Source organism: Canis lupus, chromosome 12, assembly GCF_011100685.1.
Source record: "Canis lupus familiaris isolate Mischka breed German Shepherd chromosome 12, alternate assembly UU_Cfam_GSD_1.0, whole genome shotgun sequence".
Classification (NCBI taxonomy): Eukaryota; Metazoa; Chordata; class Mammalia; order Carnivora; family Canidae; genus Canis; species Canis lupus.
The window spans coordinates 61,669,192-61,688,751 of NC_049233.1; the positions used below are offsets into that span (position 1 = coordinate 61,669,192).

Consider the following 19,560-nt stretch of genomic DNA (forward strand, 5'->3'; position numbering starts at 1 on the left):
TCTCGTGATGGTCCCATGCTTTTAAATCATTCTCCTGATTCAGTTAAATACATGATAATTTCTTTCTTATTGTGTTAGTTTTAACTGTCTTTAAAATAGAAGCCTCAACAAATTTCATTGGGCTTTTTTTTTTAACATCTTTAGCTCATTTCCTTCTTTTTGGAGAAGAATTAAATCTCTGTGGGTGGGTTAGACATTTATTTTAAATCTTCTCTCACAATTTTAATGTTGTGAACCTTGCTTTAGGTTAACAATCCCTTTAATTTTGGCATCTATACTAATCAGATCTGTTAAGGGTAAAAAAAAAAAAAAAAATCCAATTTGAATTACCTTAAAGAAAAGGAGAATAGTCAACACAGGAAACCGAACCACTGAAAGATGTTACCAAGTGACAGGAATAAGAGGGACAAGTAATTCAAATGCCAACAGGATTCAATCTCTACATATTCCACTCAAATTACTCTGAATGCTTGCTGGAACCTTGCAGACTGGCATCTTCTTTAGGAGTGGAAACATGAGTGCTATGCTATAAACCTATATCTCACATTCCACAACTCTGGCCACCAACCTAGGCCAATTTCTTCCCCAAATTCCTAAAGAACTACTGGGATTGGCCCCAGCTTCAGTCAGTGGCTCACTCCATGACAGAAATACAGCCAGCGTTGTTGAGTTGTATCATGGTAAGGCATCATAGAATCATAGTGTTGGAGGAGAAGGAAGAAGAGTTATTTGAAGGGAGACCTTAAGAAATGGTATTGGTTACATTGGTCAGCCCAAGATCATGCTAAGATAAATAATTTAAAAGCTTAGAATTTTATTTAAAAAATCAATGGAGAACCAGAGAGGGAGGCAAACCATAAGAGACTCTTAACTATAGGAAACAAACAGGGGTGCTCATCCTGCAGTTGTTAGAGCAACACCTAAGGAGAAACAAACCACAACTGCCTGACTGGCTCCCATCAGTTTTAATCACACCCCAGTGTCTTCAGATCGGTTATATCACTGGCACTACAGAATCCTTCTTTCTTAAGGCACTTTAGGTTGTAGAATGCTCCTGGATGTTCATTATCTAGTGTTTGAAAGGGAGGAGGGATTTGTACTGGTCCTGTACCTAGACGGTTTGTCTAGCACAGGAGAAAAATTAGCCAAGGAAGATTACTGTTTAAATTCATTTGAAATCAGAAAGAGATTTTTAATTATTTGTATGACATATTCATTGAATTATTACTGTTTTTCCTAGTATTATCAAGCCTAAGTACTAAACAAAATCAAGATTTTTTTTCTTGGCCTTTCTATGGATTATGTTACATATAGTAATGATCAGCATCACACCCACTTGGCTGTAAAACAGATGGTTTTTCCAGTTTTAAAAGGTTAGTCTTTTGTTTTTATTTTGCTTTACTCACACGTATTTTCTCAACATACAGCATCAGATTGAACATGCTTATCATTCAAATATGGGAAATGCTACAGTTACAGATGAATTTGTCTCACTCTTAATCTTTCCCATGTTCAGCAGAAGATAGGTCTTGCCCCACTTGGGGGACTCTGTGGAGGGTATTATTATTTTTTTATGCTGCTGAATATCATGTTTATAATAGACCCATGTCTATGCAGCCTTTCCTCCCTATTTCCCCTCACCTCCCACCCCCCTTTTTTTTTTTGGTCCTTGTTGACATTATAAGCTTTTAACACATTTTGACCTAGGACCTCTGTTGCTAGAAGTATAAGTCCCCAGTCAGTTATTCTCATGGTGATATTACTGATGTGTAACTCATCCTTATGTGATGTTCTGTGCATAGAGTCTATATAGAGCTATTCATATTCAGAGCTCTGGTTTGTTTTGTTTTGTTTTTCCCTTAAAATAGTTACAGTTTCCTTTTTTGAAAAAGAAAATCAGAACTCTATTTCCCATTCCATAAACCCTGACATTATTTCAAGTTTTATAGTATCTTATAGTATATATTTTACTTTTTTATTGGCTTAACTTTTAAATTATATCAGTCCAGAAAAATTTGGCCTTTTCTCATGGGGAAACAAATGGAGCTGCTCTTCAGAATAGACATTCTACCTTGATCCCATCATGCTGGTGAAAAAGAACTAGATTTGTTTAACTTTTAGAGTTTGTCCTTAATGTATTTTCATATGAGAATTTCTTTTGAGAAAACTCTTTATAATCTTAATGGTTTGCTTGAGCTACAAGAATGCCACTTTAAAAAATAATGGGACAATACGTGGCTTATTGTTCAGTATACCTACTGATATGTACAAACTGGAACTACAAACAAATATTTTAAATTGGACCAGTTGAGTATCTAAGTAACCTACTAAGGCATATGTTTTATGTTCTGCTTGCAAGGCAAATGGCAGTGCTTTTATTGTTGGCAGGGGTTGCTGAGTTGTGCTAAAAGCTACTTCTGACTGACAGAGATAGAACTTGGGCTGGTTTTCTTCTTGTGAAGTCTCTATCTAGGAATTTTTTTGGTCTGTTTTTTTTTTTTTTTTTTAATTCATTTCTGAATGTATATCTCCATTAACAACAAAAAATACATGTGATGTTTACTAAACTTGTTTCCTACATTAAAATCTCCTATTAAAAAAAACTCATTAGGAAACTCATTAGGAAATTCTGAATATCCTACAGAATTTTTAAAAAGGGAAATATTCACAAGGTAGTCAGATAAAAAGGGAAATATTCACAAGGTAGTCATGCCTCTTGGTGAAGTATATTACTTGAAATAGTGCATCTGAATAAATAATATTTTTAGTTTTCAGATTTCAAACTTAGCATTAGAAAAGTAACAGTCACTTTCTATAATTACCCTTGTCTAGACAGATTCCTCAAAATCTGAAATCCCTTTGTAGCTAGAGATTTTAGGTTACTCATCTGACAGCCAAAATTTACCTCACGTTTTCTATTAAGCCAAGATATTTATAATACATCATTAAGCTCTTTATCTCCAAGACTGAATTTTAAGATAAAACTAAATTTTGGAAGTAACAATACTGAATCACAAATCTGAATGCAATACACAGTGCAATTGTCAGCCTTTCTCTGGCACACCTTGGAAACATTCATAGTAACAGAGAATTTTAAATTGCAGATTATGGTTTTTAAGTCACATGGCAAGCATTTGATGATAAAATATATGTTAAGTAGAATACAACCTATTAATACCCTGAAGCCCTTTCTTGTTGATCAGATCCTGAAGCAGACGCAGGTAGGAGTATAATGTGGAAAGGCAGGGTTAATTTATACACTTGTCCCACCCTATATAAGTTATCCAGGGACAAAGTTGAAAGGACGAATTACTAGGTGAGTTAGAAGTATTATTATATTTTTGTTTGTTTGTTTCAAGGCAAGAGTCATCTAGTTTTCATCAAGTAATGGAAACCTGGTGTAGGTTACAGGCAGGTATGTCTGAGCCTCTTCTCACAGAAACCCTGGGGAGATAGAACAAGCAAGTAGAAATCAAAGGACAGAAAATAGCATGTAGGTAGGATGGTCTAACTGCACCAAGAACTGAGAAGTCTGACAACTGGGTCACTGTCTAATCCTTCAGCAACAGCAGTCTGATGAATTTCACTCTAGAACTGTCTATACATCTCAGCTATTTTGAATGTGTTGGAGTTTTTTATTTGTTTTGTTTGCTTTTTTGCTTTCTCGTTTATAACATGATCATCTTGCTTATCCAGCTCAGCTTTATGGAAGAGCAGGTCTCATGATCCAGTAAATCCCAACATTCCACTTTAGGCAGTGCTTTGAAAAAACACCTTATAAGAGATTGTCCAATAGATAGGCTATTCGGAGGCAAGTGCCAACTTTTTAATTTAAAATTAGGAATCAGAAGTATGTTGTTATGTTGTAATGTGGTAGAAATCCCTTAAAGAGGACTCCAGGTAGATGTTGAGAAAGCCATCAAGAAGATATGACAGGTATGGCCCCTGAGTGGAATCTGAGCAACCAGAGTCACCCCACCCTCTGCCTTATCCTTGGAATATGCACTCTACTTGCTTCCTAGATTCTAAGAAGCCGCCCCAAAGACATGGCCTTGAGATAGAAATGCTGTATTAAGACCATCTGGGCAATGTATGTAACTGAACCCAATTAAGTCTTTTATATAAACTTTTAAGATTTGGCAGGTGGGTACAGAAATCAACTCATCTTGCAGATGCCCAAAACAAGCCTCAAAAGTAATTGCCCTTGCTTGTTAAACCCGCCCCTTTATCAGTCTGGAAGTACTCTGTCTCTTTCTATCCAGGTCCGCTTTGCAAACCAAGAATTGGTGAGTCAGGCAAGAGACCAAAGAATTGGGCCTTGGGAACAAGGCATCCACAGGGGAAGTCTCAAGTTAGCCATCAACATCCATGTGGAGTGGTGGGTGGCCCTTATGTCAGATGCTAGTGGACTGCATGTCAGTATTTGAACACCTGGAAAATGGTGGCTGTTTCCATGTGCTTGTTTGAGGAACTGTGCACAGTGCACTGTGGGGAAGAAAGGAAAGGCATGGTTGCTACATTGGGTTGGCCCCTGCTGTGGGTAGTCGACTAGACATTGATGCCCAACTAGAGGCTGAAGCTTGACTTACAAACTTGGAAGAAGAGGGGAGCCTGGGTGGCTCACTCAGTCAACCTGGGTGCCCGACTCTTGGTTTTGGCTCAAATCATGATCTCAGCGTCATGGGATCAAGCCCCACATCAGGCTGAACATGTAACCAGCTTAAGATTCTCTCTCTCCCTCTATCCTGTCCCCTGTTTAAAAAAAAAAAAAAAAAGAAAAAGAAAAAAAAAGAAATAAAGGTTGGAAGAAGAGCTTAACTTAGAGAAAAGCATGGAGAGCCCACTATTCTGCTAGCTTTGGGGCTGGCAGACAAGTTGGGAAGCAAGATAAGCTATGAGATTTCAGCATGCCATTTTGCAAAACTGAAAGGGAAGAAACTGCCACAGATTAAGGTCCAGGCATCTGTGACAAAGCCCAGTAGGGATGCCAAAAGATGGAGTCTCTAGAAAGATGAGAATGAAGAGGAGGATGTTATGGTGATTGATGGGTAGAAAGCTGAAATGCCCCAAGCTGTATGACCCCTCATAGGAAGGAAAATTTTAAATAACAATTATCCCAAAATGTCTAAGGAGAAACTTAAATTCTTTCCCTTGAAGTTGTTAAGTCCTATCATGTGTTTGAAATGTAAACACCCCAGGAGATAACCAAAACATTGATCACAGAGACTGAAAAAGAAAAAGGGGAGGGAAGGCTTTTTAAAATTCAAACTGTTAAAGAAGTTCTCTTATTCAAAAATCTAGTCCATGGAGGTGCCTGGGTAGCTCAGTTGGTTAAGCTTCTGCCTTCAGCTCGGGTCATTATCTCGGGGTCCTGGAATTGAGCCTCACATCAGGCTCCCAGCTCTGTGGAGAGTCTGCTTGCCCCTCTCCCTCTGTCCCTCCCTCTGCCTGTGCTCTCTCTCAAATAAAAAATAAATAAATAAATAAATAAATAAATAAATAAATAAATAGTGTAGTCCACAGCCTTCAAAAGATCACAAATACCAGTACAAAGCTTTAGCCATGTGAGTGGGTACCTGATTTGTGGCTAAAGTTTGGGAATGAAAGCTATAGGGTTTCTGTTTGTGTCAGCCAGTATGGTTACATATATCTATGCATGTATTTTGTATATATCCAATGTTTTTCTACCTCCAGGGGACACAGCCACCACTGATTTGTACAAAAGGCTATTTTGTTGTTGTTGTTTATTTTTTAACATAACTACCAGTATTTCTGGGTGAAAGAAATTAGCGTATATATGAAAAGTAGGTAAAAAATAGACACCACACTCTTAACATTAAAACGTTTTTCTTATTAAACCCATTCCAATCTTAGTTTAACTACACATAAAATTCCTTTTCAAAAAAAAAAAAAATCCTTTTCAACATTCCTTTTCCATAAATCCTCTGTAACTTTCTATATCCACATTGTTTTTGTACTTTTTTTTTTTTTTTTTTTGTATCCCTTTCACCCTGGGACAATCATTTTGTTTTAGGATGAAATTATTTTTTTCTTTACCAATAAGAAACAAAAGAAACAAACAAAAATAAAAGCAAAAACCCAAAAACTCCTTCTATCCATCGTATCTTTCCTTTTCTAAGAAAACCCTCACATGTTTTAAATAGGGTGTCTGTCCATCAGATGGGGGCCCCCAGATATGGAGGGGGGATTGGGTGGAAACCGGTGGCACAGGAGGTAAAAGGATTCACCTGAGGCAGAGTAGAGGAGATAATCCACTCACTATACTGCAAGGAAGTGTGAAGGGAGGACAGCAGAGAAAAGGCTGTCTACCCTGAGGCAATGGGTGTGAAATACAAGGGAGCCATCAGTAAGATGGCAAAGGAGAGAGAGTTTGCCTACAATGAGGAGGTGGGTGGAGGCCCATTTTTAAAGGAGGAAGATGAGGAGATATGGCAACTATAGAATTCTTCCTTTTTTGATAAGTATGCCTAATTTTAAGTAACCCATTGGTCAGTAAGGGTCTATGGATCATTTGAGGTGGCCTGTATTCAGTCAGGGGGTCACTGTACCCCTGTCTACATTCCACTGCTCAAGCCTGTTTGCCTAAAAGTGATCTCTACAAAAAGTATACTGGTATAAAATTAGAATTTGGTTTTCTGTTTAAAGTACAAAATTTTCTTAGATTTTTCATCTGCTCTTTTTTGTTTGTTTTAAAGATTTTATGTATTTATTTGAGAGAGAGCATGAGCAGGGGCCGAGGGAGAGGGAGAAGCAGACTGGCCACTGAGCAAGGGGCCCTATGTGGGGCTTGATCCCAGAACCCTAAGATCATGACCTGAGCCAAAGGCAGAAGCTTAACCAACTGGCCCACCTAGACACCTGTGATTTTTGGTCTGCTTTTGATGAAAAATTATAAACAAGTATTTTCCTTTACCTTTAATGTAATCTGTCTAGAAAACAAAGATTCAGTGTTTTGTCTTTATCAAATCTTTGACTACTTAAGAAAACAGTCTTCTTTCTTATAAGAGCTAAGTCTCTTACAACCATAACTTTTGTATATGTTAAATTTCATGAAAGCAGTGTCAAATGAAAAGTGATGCTAAACTTTCTTAGGATGTATTGGTATGAAATTCCTAAAAGTCTGATATGTCTTGGTATAACAATAGTACTTTATCATTATGTAATGATAAACTAATCATAATTTTAAAATGTATGTTACGGAAATCCCCAAATTCTCTCATCAATTGCATTATAGTATATTTTCATCAGATTTTTAACCATGGCCATTTTAAAGTCCTTTGTCATTAGCAAGCAGTTGTTATTTGGCTCTGATGCTTTGGCAAAAATATTCCTGCAAAAAGTCTCATCTTCAAGGAGATTCATTGAAAAGGCTTTGACAAGTACAGTTTACTGATAACTAAAATCAATTTGCCCGCATGTGGGAGGACAGTAATGATCCTTTCAAGTGCTTCTCCAAGGCTATTGGCACAGCCCCACCATGTGTCATGAGATGGTAGCCTGAGATCTATCCCTGTTCTCTTTCCCCGCATCAGTAAAATGGACCCATTGCATTGATGATATAATCTTAACAGATGAAGACCTGCCTCTACTGCAGGACTCTGCAGCTTGGAACATCTTCAAGGAAAAGGATGGAGAGTGAACCTACTGAAAATTCAAGGCCCAGGCACCACAGGGTTTGGAAGTTATTTGGTTGACTAAGATATATGTTGTCCCAGAAGCTATGTTCGATAAGATGCAAGCCTATCCAAACCCTAAGAATGTAAAGGAGATGCAAGCCTTTGTAGAAACGTTGGGGCTCTTAGAGGACTTTTATTTCCCACCTGATGTGATGCCTCTGCCCTTTATGTTGCCTAGTAAAGAAAGAGCATGTGTGTAACTGGGAATCAGAGCAGCAAGCCACCTTGAGAAAGACAAATACTAGCAAAAAAGATTAAAGCTCTGGGCATCTCCCAACATGACTACCATTTAAATTAAATGTGTCTATCACTCTGGAAGGTATGAATCAAGTACAATGGCAGGGACAACAGAAGGGAGAATACCCCTAGAATTCGGGTCCCAGCTCTGGAAACCCAATATACCTCCATAGAGTAGCTCCTAGCAGTATACAAAGTGCTTCTCTAGGTGGAGCTTCTCAGGAAGAAATAAACTGAAGCAGCCAATGGGCTGAACTCAGTGAGGTTTGGTGATCTCTCACGAGCCCTGCCCATTAACCCTTTTGCACTGACAGTTTGGGTGTTCCACAGAGATTAGTCCTATGGCTTGAACAATGGGAAGCCAAGGAGTTGATGATTCATGAATGTGCCTTTGTGGGGTCAGGATGTGTAGAGAGACATCTGGGTTATCCTATAAAAGAGCCTGAGGCCATCTTCACTGTCACTCATGTTATGGCTCATAAGGCATTGACCCCTCCCTAACAATCAAGAAGCTGATGCCCAGCTTGAGTATAAGCCTAACAAGCGACCCGTTAGTAAATAAAGAAGATTTGATGCATACAGAGAGAGTGACCACTGCAATAGTTGGGTGGGATCACACATTGCAAATTAGCCAGGCTAGTAGATGGAGTAATACCAAATTTTACCTGCATGTTTTAAATACCATCAAACACAACTGCCAAAGGAGCCTAACCCAAGCTTCCTCTTTTTGCCACACAAACCAGGCTGCCAGTATTAAGGGATTAGAGAAACTGAATACCATCTGTGAAAATCTTCATCAAATAGATAGTGATTGGGGTCAAATCTCAAAGGTAATGTTATGCAAGACTGTGCTAAAGAACATGACATTGAATGGAAGCTCCATCTCCTCTAAAACGTGCAGGCTTACAGTTGGTAGAGAGGAAGAATGAGATATTAAAACAGTAGATTAAATTACTAACAGGTAAAACCACCTAGGTCAGGGGGACTAGACAGAGTACTTTCCTAGGCCTTAATACATTTCAGTGATCAACCAGGAAGGTCTGTTACCCCATATCCCAGACTGGAGACCCCTGCCGAGGCACCTAATATTGTGAAGGTATAAAAGTACTGGAAACAGCCATTTCCCAGATTCTCGTTGTGGATCAATATACTATACAGCTGAGAATACCAAGGAGTTATCCACTGGAAGTTGCAATGGGTCATCCCTCTGGGATGAGTGAGTTACTCTGCATCCCTGGGTAAGGGATAACTACTTAATTTTTACTGGGATCCCATTGTTCTGCTGCAAGCTGCACCTGTTGAAACACATTTCACCTAGAATGGAACACATATTAAAAAGGGGGGAAAAATAAGGTTCTGATTTAGCTTATCCCACTCACTTCTTCTTACACTTGATAATGCTCCCTCTCCCAGCCAACATGTACAGAATGTACAACCAGGTCAAGTTCCTAAAGCTGCCAACCTTTCTCTCCTCACGGCCAGGTGAGCATGTTATGTTTCCCACTGGTATGATCATTTGGCTGCCATTTCTGTTCCCTCCATTGGCCTGGAGGACACACAGCCCTTACTAAATTCACTCAGCAAGCCTTGAATGATAGCCAACTGTCCTTACTGGACACTGAAATGCCTCTAATTGAAAAGCTGTCCTCCAAAAAAAAGATGACCTTGGACAGTATAACTGCCTCATAAGGAGGCACCTGTGCTGTTATCCAAATAAGATGTTTTGTGCTCATACTTGATGAGTCTGCTTTAATGTATCATCTTTATTAAATTGCATAAGGACACAAGTGAACACCATGGGTGATCTGATCCTCAGCCTAGAAGCCTTAGTAAATCAGTGATTCAGAGCATGGGGTTTGCAGTAAAGGTGGAAAAAAGGTGTCACTGATTTTGGGAATTATTGCCTTAACTTCTGCTTTCTGTTACATATGCCTCTATTGTTGCTGTGCCATCTACCTTGAATTCAGCCACCAAATGAGCCCCCTCTATGCTTATGAAACCGCCTGCTGACTTCTCAGGGCACATGGTGAAAGGAGGGGACATGTGAGATTGTAAGAGCTGGTCACATGAGACAGAATGTTGATTGAGGTCATTGAGAAGATGTAACCACTCACTGATCTATAAGGGGACCCAGGCAATTGGAGGCTCTTCATCTATTCCCTTGTTTGAAGGTGCTTTCTGCTTTCCTTCTCCATTCCCAGAAGCTGACCCAATGATACAGCCTTGAGACAGAAATGTGGTGTTGAGAGCATCTATATTGTATGCATGACTGAACCCAGTTGAGGTCTCTAAATACACTTTTAAGATTTGGGGGGCAAATGAAGAAATCTACTCATCTTTCAACTGCCTAAGATAAGTCTGGTATGTAAGTTTCCTTACTTATTAAATATGCCATCTACCAGTCTGGAGTGGCCTTCTTTCTTTGGTCTCTCCTTGCCCTCTATGTACGAGGCCAGTTTACAAACCAACAGTGGGAACTGCCAGAAAAAGAGCATGACCTGAGGTAGTGGCAAGCATTGCTGCCACTCCTAATTGGAGATGTCCAATTAGTAAAGAGAAATTAATTGACAGCCAGAGCAGCCAATAAATGAGCACGCCACACTGAAGGGACTGTATGTAGTAGGGTAGAGTAGATAGGAGTTAAAAAATCAAGGGCCACCTAAAAAAAGGGGGGAAAAAGTAAAGATGGAAATAAACATCACAGCCAGAGAGAACAAATTGGTAAAACTCTCAACTCTATTCTCCATCTACTTATTTCTTTTATCTTTATTTTATAGACTTTGTAAAGTATTCAGTGCCTTACTCTAAATCTGCTTAGCTACTCATCTATAGATTATAAACAGTATGACTCTAGCAACTGATAGTTCCAAGGCTCTTTGGACCCCAGTTATTATTTCCATACTCAGACAATAACTGATTTCAACAAAAGTGTTAGTCTATGATATATTCCTAATTTGTAACTGTGTTCACTCTGATAGGGTGGGTGGTTTTCAGGGGGACTGCCCGGATGACAACTGAGATGATCTCTTTTCACTATTTATATATTCATTAAATAGTGGTATTTCATGTGATTTTTTTCAATGTTTTTCAAGTAAAAGATTTTTGAAAACAAGAATGTTAAGTGGTAACCATTCTGGACATAGGTATAATTTCTGAGAGTGTATTTATCTACAAGACACTTTATACACAGGAATTATATTACTTTGAGTGTTTTATGACTGCATATGGAAGGCTTATCCTTTACCATGGTGCAATCCCAGACTTACCCTGAATAAAAAGCTCAGAGATAGGTACCAGAAGTACAGTATTACCACTGAAAGACGGAAAGAGAGGGGGAAAGGTGAAGTTCATTTGAACACAAATATGCTTTATAAGAATCTTTATAATGAATTATAAAGAAATAATTAATATTGGTAAAATGCTGTATTTCTATTTTCACACTTAAAATATTTTTACCCTCTTCTAATAAAAAATATGGTTTCAAATTGTAGTTCTTACTGGAGTTTGAGAGAATAGATATTTGGTTAATTTCATGGTATTTTGGCAATCTAATTACAAATCAGGCAAATATACACATGCATATTATAATGGACTTTGAATAGGGGTTCTGCAGATGGATACTTACAATCAAAGTACAATTAGAAATCGTTTTACTTGAATAATTGTTTCAGATATGATCAATCTTCTCTTGTATTCCCATTGAGTCACCATGTACTATTTAATATTGAATCACATGAAAACTTAATACTGAGGAGGAAGTTACATTCTATTGAGTCAAAGGAAGGTTATAACCAAAAATATTTTTCCTTGTAGCTGAAACAAAACTTTAAAAATTATAACATAATTGCTGTGTTCTTAAGAAAAATGCATCCATTGTTCTTTCCAAATAGCAAGTTATTTATGGAATAGATTCTTATTATTAACATTTATAATAATTGATAAAACAATTCTTTAGTTTATAAATACCATACAAAGAATTTGGGAGGATTAAATGCTACATTTAATTGAATAAGTTTTCATGAAGAGCTGCTCTTACTATTATTTAGATTATTTAGGTATATATATATATATATATATATAATATACATAATTATTGAAAGCTGGATATTTACAAAACCATACAAAAGAGCATAGCAAAGTCAAGAGACAAAAGGATGAATCACCACTCCAGTCCAGTGGTTCCAGGACTTGAAAGAATAATAGCTTTTTCTTCCTGAATGAAAAAGACAAGAAAGAGAGACAGAAAAATTTGGCTCTGCCTTCCTCTCACAAAGGACAAAAACAAAAACAAACAAACACCAGCCTCTGGTTAAGATATGATGTGAATTCTTGGCCAAAGAAAACCCAGATTGAAGAATAGTAAATCTTTCTGTCTGCCTTCTAAAATAATTAGTTCAAACAAAATTCAGATCACTTAGCAGGTATAACCTATTTCTAGGTAGTAGAAGATTATAAGACATAAGAGCAAATGTGCCAGAATTTGAACTTTAAAGACACATTGAGAGAATCAAAATTCATAATTAATCAGAGGTAGTTCCTAATTGATTTTTAAGTAAAGCACAGTCAGAAGTATAAGACATAAGGCCTGAAAGAACATGCGATAGACATTGTAGTAGAAGAGCTAGTATTTTAGAGAGGTAGTACTCGGTTAATCAATTATTTTGTAAAAGTACTCAAACTATTTATCTATTGCATGATGCAGAGAACATCTTGGAATCCCAGTGAGGCTAGAAACACAAGAATATAAAACTCTAAATAATACCCAGGAACTATTAGGAGAGTAGAAAGATAATGAGTATTCTAAGGACCCCACAGGAAATTTAGAATTGTTTTTTTTTTTTTCCTCTAACACATTGTTCACATGTTCTAGTGGCCTTGCATGTCATTAAATAGGCTTAGTTAGAATATTTATCATCCAAATTTTATCCAGTGGCTCCAATACCTGGCTAGGCGTCACACGGGGATTGAATAAACTGATGCATTCTTTATGGCTAAAATCCCTATGAAAGTGTCATAAGGAAAGTTACATGAAAGCCCAGATGAAAACATTTGCTTTTACCCAGATTCCACATTGTGTGGGCATCAGAAAAAAAATGCTGGAAGGTTAAGCAGCTTACAGCCCCAGGCTTTACCAAAATCTCTCACACCAGAAGATTAACACCTGGGGGTATTCTCCATCTGTCCCAGGGCAGTGTCACATCATTATGCTCAGACACATAAGACACATACAAATAAAACATAAGTTCTGCCCACTAGGCCACACACAGACCAGGCCCCCACACTCTCTTCTAATGAGAGACTTTAGTTATACGTAACTCTTACTAGAGAGCTGCCGTTACCTCCCCAACCTTAAAGGAGTCCATCAGAAATTGATCAATCAAAGCCATAGGCAACTCCCTAAAGACTGAGAACCCCTGGTTCTCCTTGGCAATAGCTACACTGTTCTCTTGGGAACCTTCTGATCAGCATAACACACCATGCTGCCCACCTTTAGTCTTCTAAATTGATCAGTACCAAGAGATAAACAATCCTGACGTTCTCTTTGTTGTTATTATTATACATACCACTCACTTCTTGATCTTCTCTGAACAAACTCTCTCCTTTATCCTCCAAATGTTCTACTATCCTCCAAATGGTTTATGTCATGATGTGAAAACTCCCTTGTTCCCAGAGTCTTGACCAAGTGTTCACCACCATGCCATAACTGATCCCAGTTCCTCCACAGCCTCAGAACAAAGTTCTACAGCTCATTACATTTAGGATTATGAGGTGAGATTAGCATCAGCATCACATTTTTTTTCCCCTGCAGTATCTCTTGCCATTACCCCTCCACCTTCCTTTATTAAGAAGAGACATTTTGGGCTGCCCACATGGCTCAGTCAGTTAAAGCATTAGACTCTTGGTTTTGACTCAAGTCATCATCTTGGGGTTGTGGGATCGAGCCCAAGATGGGGCTCCCCACTAAGCGTGGTGCCTGCTTAAAATTCTCTCCCTCTCTCCCTCTGCCCTCCCTCATGGGGGAAATGTGAACATTTCTCTCTCTAAAAAGAGAGAGAGAGAGAGATCCTTAGAAGCCCTTTCAGCTGTACCACACTGCCTTGTCTCACTCTTAGTGAAGTTTGACAGACCAGGGCATGTTCTTCTCTGTACACTCATACCTGCAATAATACTGAATGACTCCAATGGGAATAGCCAGTCTCATTATATTCCTCCTTGCATCCTTAATCTCTTTTATCTCTAAAAAATCTAATGTCCAGTGCACTTCAACTACCTATCATAGTGCCACAGAAAAATGTAGTTAAAACCCAGGACTGCTTTATTTCTGAAATATTAAATCAAAATATCCTATTCCCTTCCCATTATAGGACTTTCACATAGTTTATCACCATATCTGCTCTTCAAACTCCCGATATTCAAGACATCACTCCCTTTGTTTCGATCATCTACCAATGGTTTTAGTAATAACCTTTACTTAATAGCCTGTACCAATAACCTTTACTAATCTAACAATAACTTGACTGCTTTCCTTCCTTACCTACACAGTTTGAGTTGTGTAACCCATCCCTTTGGAATGTTCTTTCCCAAATCCAACTTCTTTATCCCTTCGCCTTCCGTTGTTTCAGTCCAGAAACATCAAAAACTGCAAAATATATGTTCTTTCCAGAAAATCACACAACCATGTAAATTAAGGTCACAATTCATTGTTTCTAGCCTCAGCAGCAATCTGTTTTTCTAATTGACATTCTCTCCTATTTACCATCTAGACTTTCTTCTGTCCTGAAAAAAAAAAAAAAAATGTGATTCTGACCATTTTCCTCCTCAGCTTCAGCATTTGGCCTTGTTTTTCATTCCACAGAGACTTTTTTTTAAAGTCTTTTTTTAAAGATCACTTTTTTTAAGTGATCTCTTTCAGATGCACTCCTTCAATTAATTATATATTGATGGCTCCCAAAGAGAAATTCTGAGATCTGGTTTCCTGACAGAGCTCCTTAGCTTTACACCCACCTTTCTTCCAGATACCCCCACTTAGCAGCCCTCAAACATGTCAAATAAAGTAAGTCCAAAACTGAACATCTCCCATTTCCCCATTGGAATTATATTTTCTGTAATTCTTACTGTCTGCCAAATTGCTCCAAATTGAAAATCAGTCTTAAATGTCTGGTTTTTCTTTCTCATCCTTAACCCTCATCTAACCATTCACCAGTGGTTCTATCTCCTGAGTAGCATTCTATCAATTTATTTTTATGCTAATTACCCTGGTTCAGGCCACCATACATTTTCCTAAATTACTGGCAGACTACTGCACCAAACTACCACATTTTATTTGATGCTTCTATTTATATCTGGAGCCATAGTCCAAACACCATTTTAAAAATGAAAATCTGATTCCACCACACTCTCGGTCTTAAAATGCTTAATTGCTCCCCATTATCCTCTGGATAGTGTCTATATAAATGCCCATATTATTACTGATGGCCCTTCTTTAAATAGTTTTCCTTCCCATTTCAGAATTATTTATCTTTCTCTCTACACTATTTTTATTTATTCTGTGCCTCAGCTGGGACCACCTACTCTTTTTCCTCAAATTATAGAAACAATTTCCCCCACCCCTTGTTTCCAAGCAAGATTCCTGAAATAGAAATATCTGCTCTATCACCTGTCCTGAGCTTCCTCATGGACATCTAAGTCCAGATTAGTGCATTAAAGCGCTAGTCCTATGTACTCCAGGGACACACTCTACGATAAATTCACTATAGTATGTTCCCCAAGTTGTCGCTTGCTTATTTGTCTGAGTCACATGATATGATTGCATGTTCCTAAAAGACAGAGACCATAACTATCTGTCGTATTCATCTTCATATGCCAGTAATTAGTACATATAATAATTATTTGTTGAAAGTATAGATGAGTGAGTGAATGGATGAATGACATATCTCAAGAGACGGATTCTAATTCTTTGCCAAGGCCTTATCCAGAGGACTATCTCTTTGGAGAGCTGGCATAAGGCCACTCAACTGGCTGCTGCCTCTAGTGGATGGAAGGCCGATTTTGGTTCAGTTATCCATTTCCATAATCAGGCCTTCACTCAGATGCCCATTCTTCTAAAAAGCTCTTCCTGATTCCTGTCTCCAAAACTGAAAGAGAATAACTCTTATAGACACTTTTTGTGTTTTTGTCTATTTCCAGGTCATGAGCTGTTTGGAGAGTGGGATTTAACTCATTTAACTCATTGCCCGGTCCAGTTAAAAGATAATAGAAAATGCTTATGGTATTCATGTTGAATGTTTTATGAAGAACTAAATCATCACATGAATGAAGAAAACAAATTCCTAAATCAAATCATGAAGATTGTAAAAGGTCACAACAAGTTTTTATTGTTTTTTTTTAAATACATATCCCCCTTAAGAGGGTGGGTAGGTGACCATTTTACAGGTCCATTAACAAACTTATCTTCCCAAAAAGTAAATGAGTATCTTGATTATTTATATGACTATAAGTCATTGCTTGAATGTATTCAGCTATTTGATTTTCAGCAGAAGGCTCTGCACAAAATAAGTGCTTATTGAGTTAAATTAATGGAATAGTTGAACTACATTGAATTTGATTCAGATGGATTATCTCCACATGAGATCACTGAAAAAGAAGACTGAATCATAAAATTCTGGGGTTTTCCTATCCCATGAATTAAACTAGGCCATACATAATTAACAAAAACTAATAATATAGCTTGTACTGGAATCCAAACTATATACTAAGTTTTTATTTTTAACATATCTATAAACGAGCAGAATAACCCTCCCCTATAAAAATCTTTCTTAATGAATTATTCAAAGTAGATTGAGCCTTTTATTTCTTAAAATTGTAAACCAAAATGAGAATCAATAATAGTTCTTCAAAATCAACTTAAAATAATAATTGTCTTTTGGAATATCTGTTTTTTTTCTTAGCAAACTTAGAGTTGGCATCTGTAACATTGCCCCTAATGTACTAAAAAAGAATATGGCTCCCCAAATTAAAATAAATTTGGTGACAGATGGTCAGGTCTTTTTATTTATTTATTTTTTAATGTAGGGGGCCTATAATGTATAATAACTGAACTGCATGTAAAATTTCTTTTTCTTTTTCACCCAGTAGCAGAGAGGGCCATGAGGAACAGATGCCTGTTTCTCCTGATTAAAGTGAGAGATATTTCTGAACAATTTTTGAAGTGTGCTTTATGTAAAAATGTTCCGAGAATAGGATAATTGATATATTTATTCTTCAATGTCAATACTTGAATAGAGCTAGACCTGCCCTCTAGATATCCTTAAATCTGATCCATTTCTATAATATAATTACTATGAAATAAAGATGACAAATGGTATGATGTTCATTTTTTCCAACTTTTCCTTATAACTATTAGTGTTTATACCTGAAGAGCTTTTAGAAATACTAATGGAGATATTAGTAAAAAGGCTAGTTATGCTATTTAAAATATTGCTACTTTAAAAAAAATAAATAAAAAATAAAATAAAATAAAATATTGCTACTTCTTGATAAATAGTATATTAGTTTACCCCCCATGTAGATTTACTTGATTACCATTTCCCATTCATCAAAAGTAGTCCCTTTTTTTTCTCTCCTGGAATACCTTCTTTCACTAAGAATCCCAGTTTCATTAAGGAACAATTCAGGAATTATATTGACCAAGAGGGATTTGAAATGGTTTTTACTGATCCAAGACTAAGTCTGGAAGTGCCTGCTCATCCTGAGACATGGTCCACAACCAGGTCCCCAAATATTCCCCGTGAGACAGCAAACCTGCTTACCTGGTCCATATCTGCTCAGACTGCCGTTAGGTTGTCTATGCTCCCCAGAGTAATGACACTTGCCATGTAATGCAGAGGAGGGCTTGATGTTCCTTTCAGCTTTATTTCTTGGTGGCTGATCCCCCATTCTTATTATATTTTAGGTGGAAGTTAGGAAATAGGTGGCTCTGCATCTAATATTATTACCATTTCACTCTGTACTTTTGAAACTTGGACCCCTGCCCTATTTCCCATTGAACCACTTTCACTTTTCAACCCCAGCACAGAAATATACTGGTTTTCTGTGGTCCTGTTTGGATGTGGTTTGTCTGTTAAACCTCTCTGCAGGGTAGTCATTTCTGTCCTGGTTTTCACCTATGTTACTGCTATTTCCTCCAATTCCTCCTCATCTTAGAAATAGGCCCCTTTTACCTCAGCACAATACTTGGCACTAGACCTAACCTACCATTGGAGGCTAACATTAACTGGGGAAAAAATAAGTACAAATCCCACTTCAGGTTATTTTAAATTTGTGATAATTTTAGCATTCTATTATTTTCTTGATTATCTTATGTGAAATTGATTTATTTTTTAAGGCACTGATAAACACAAATTGAAGAGCTGTCTTTGCGACACTTGAATATTTCAGTGTACCCATGTATTTTGCCCCCTTGGGCATAATTACACATTTCAATTTTGTTATATTCTGACTTCTCACTGCGTGTATAGACAAAAGCCCAAGAGAATGGTACCTTAATAAATGCCTGACATTTAGAAAGTGCTCTGTAAATATTTTTTTGTGAATTATGTAGCATATCTCCTTGAATCCAAGATCTCATTTAATATGATACTTTAAAAAAATTAGCTCAAGGGCATAATTTACCCCTATAAGGATGTATGTCCCTGTTCCCTGTAAAAAAGTGTAATTGCGATCTTATACAAACAAGCCTTCCCAGTCAGAGTCCCATTTTGCTTTTATTGTTCTGCAGGTATGCATAGCAACAGAGCAGCACTGTTTTCATAACCCATGCTCTCAACCTGGATGTCCTCAGCATTCTTCAGACACACTGTATAATGCCAAGGTAAAATCAAAGTTTTGCTTTAGTTGTCACAAGTACAAGTAATAACAACTACATCAGAACATAGTCATCTTTCTTGGGAATGTGTAGTTTCTTTTGACATCAACTTAATTACCATTCCAACTTCAGAAATGCAAAAATGGCAAAAAGAAAACACTAGGTGTTTATGAATGCTAGGTGTCTAAGTCTCCTACTAATATTAATGAGCTAAAATTATTTTGTTTTTGGGGCAGAGTTTGTAAACATTTTTTTTTTTTTTTACATACTTCTCAACACAATGCATTCTTTTCAGGAGCATCAGGGCAGTAAAAGAGCAGGTAACAAGCCCATTCATTTTCAATACTAACAGGAATTCAACACTTTGTACTTGCCATTTTATTATGTGGGTCCTTTGCCTAGTCATTGGTGTCACTGTTAAATTATAAAGTGATTACCTAGTTCTTCACTGCATAAAAATATAGGTAGAGGAAATAGATCTGGATTGCAATAAAATGTCAGAGTTTGATAAAAATTAAAATGTGTAAGAATGTCCCCCAAAACTATAACAGTTACAATGAAATATCAAGATGAGTGAAGCAGAAGTTTTTTTTGTTTTTTGTTTTTTTAACTTTTCACCTGTACGTCTATCAATGTCCTAAATGTGAGTGACGTTAAACAAGATAATGTGATTCTAATAAAATTCCAGGGAAGCTTTGATGATGATGATGATGATGATGATGATGATGATATGTTGATAACGTGATTTTTAAGCCCACATAT

General features: G+C 37.2%; 1 long non-coding RNA gene across 1 annotated transcript in view; it reads right to left on the reverse strand.

Moving 5' to 3' along the window:
* LOC111098184 overlaps nucleotides 1–19,560 on the reverse strand; it is a 358,173-nt gene that overhangs the window by 329,079 nt on the left and 9,534 nt on the right. The window lies entirely within an intron of this gene.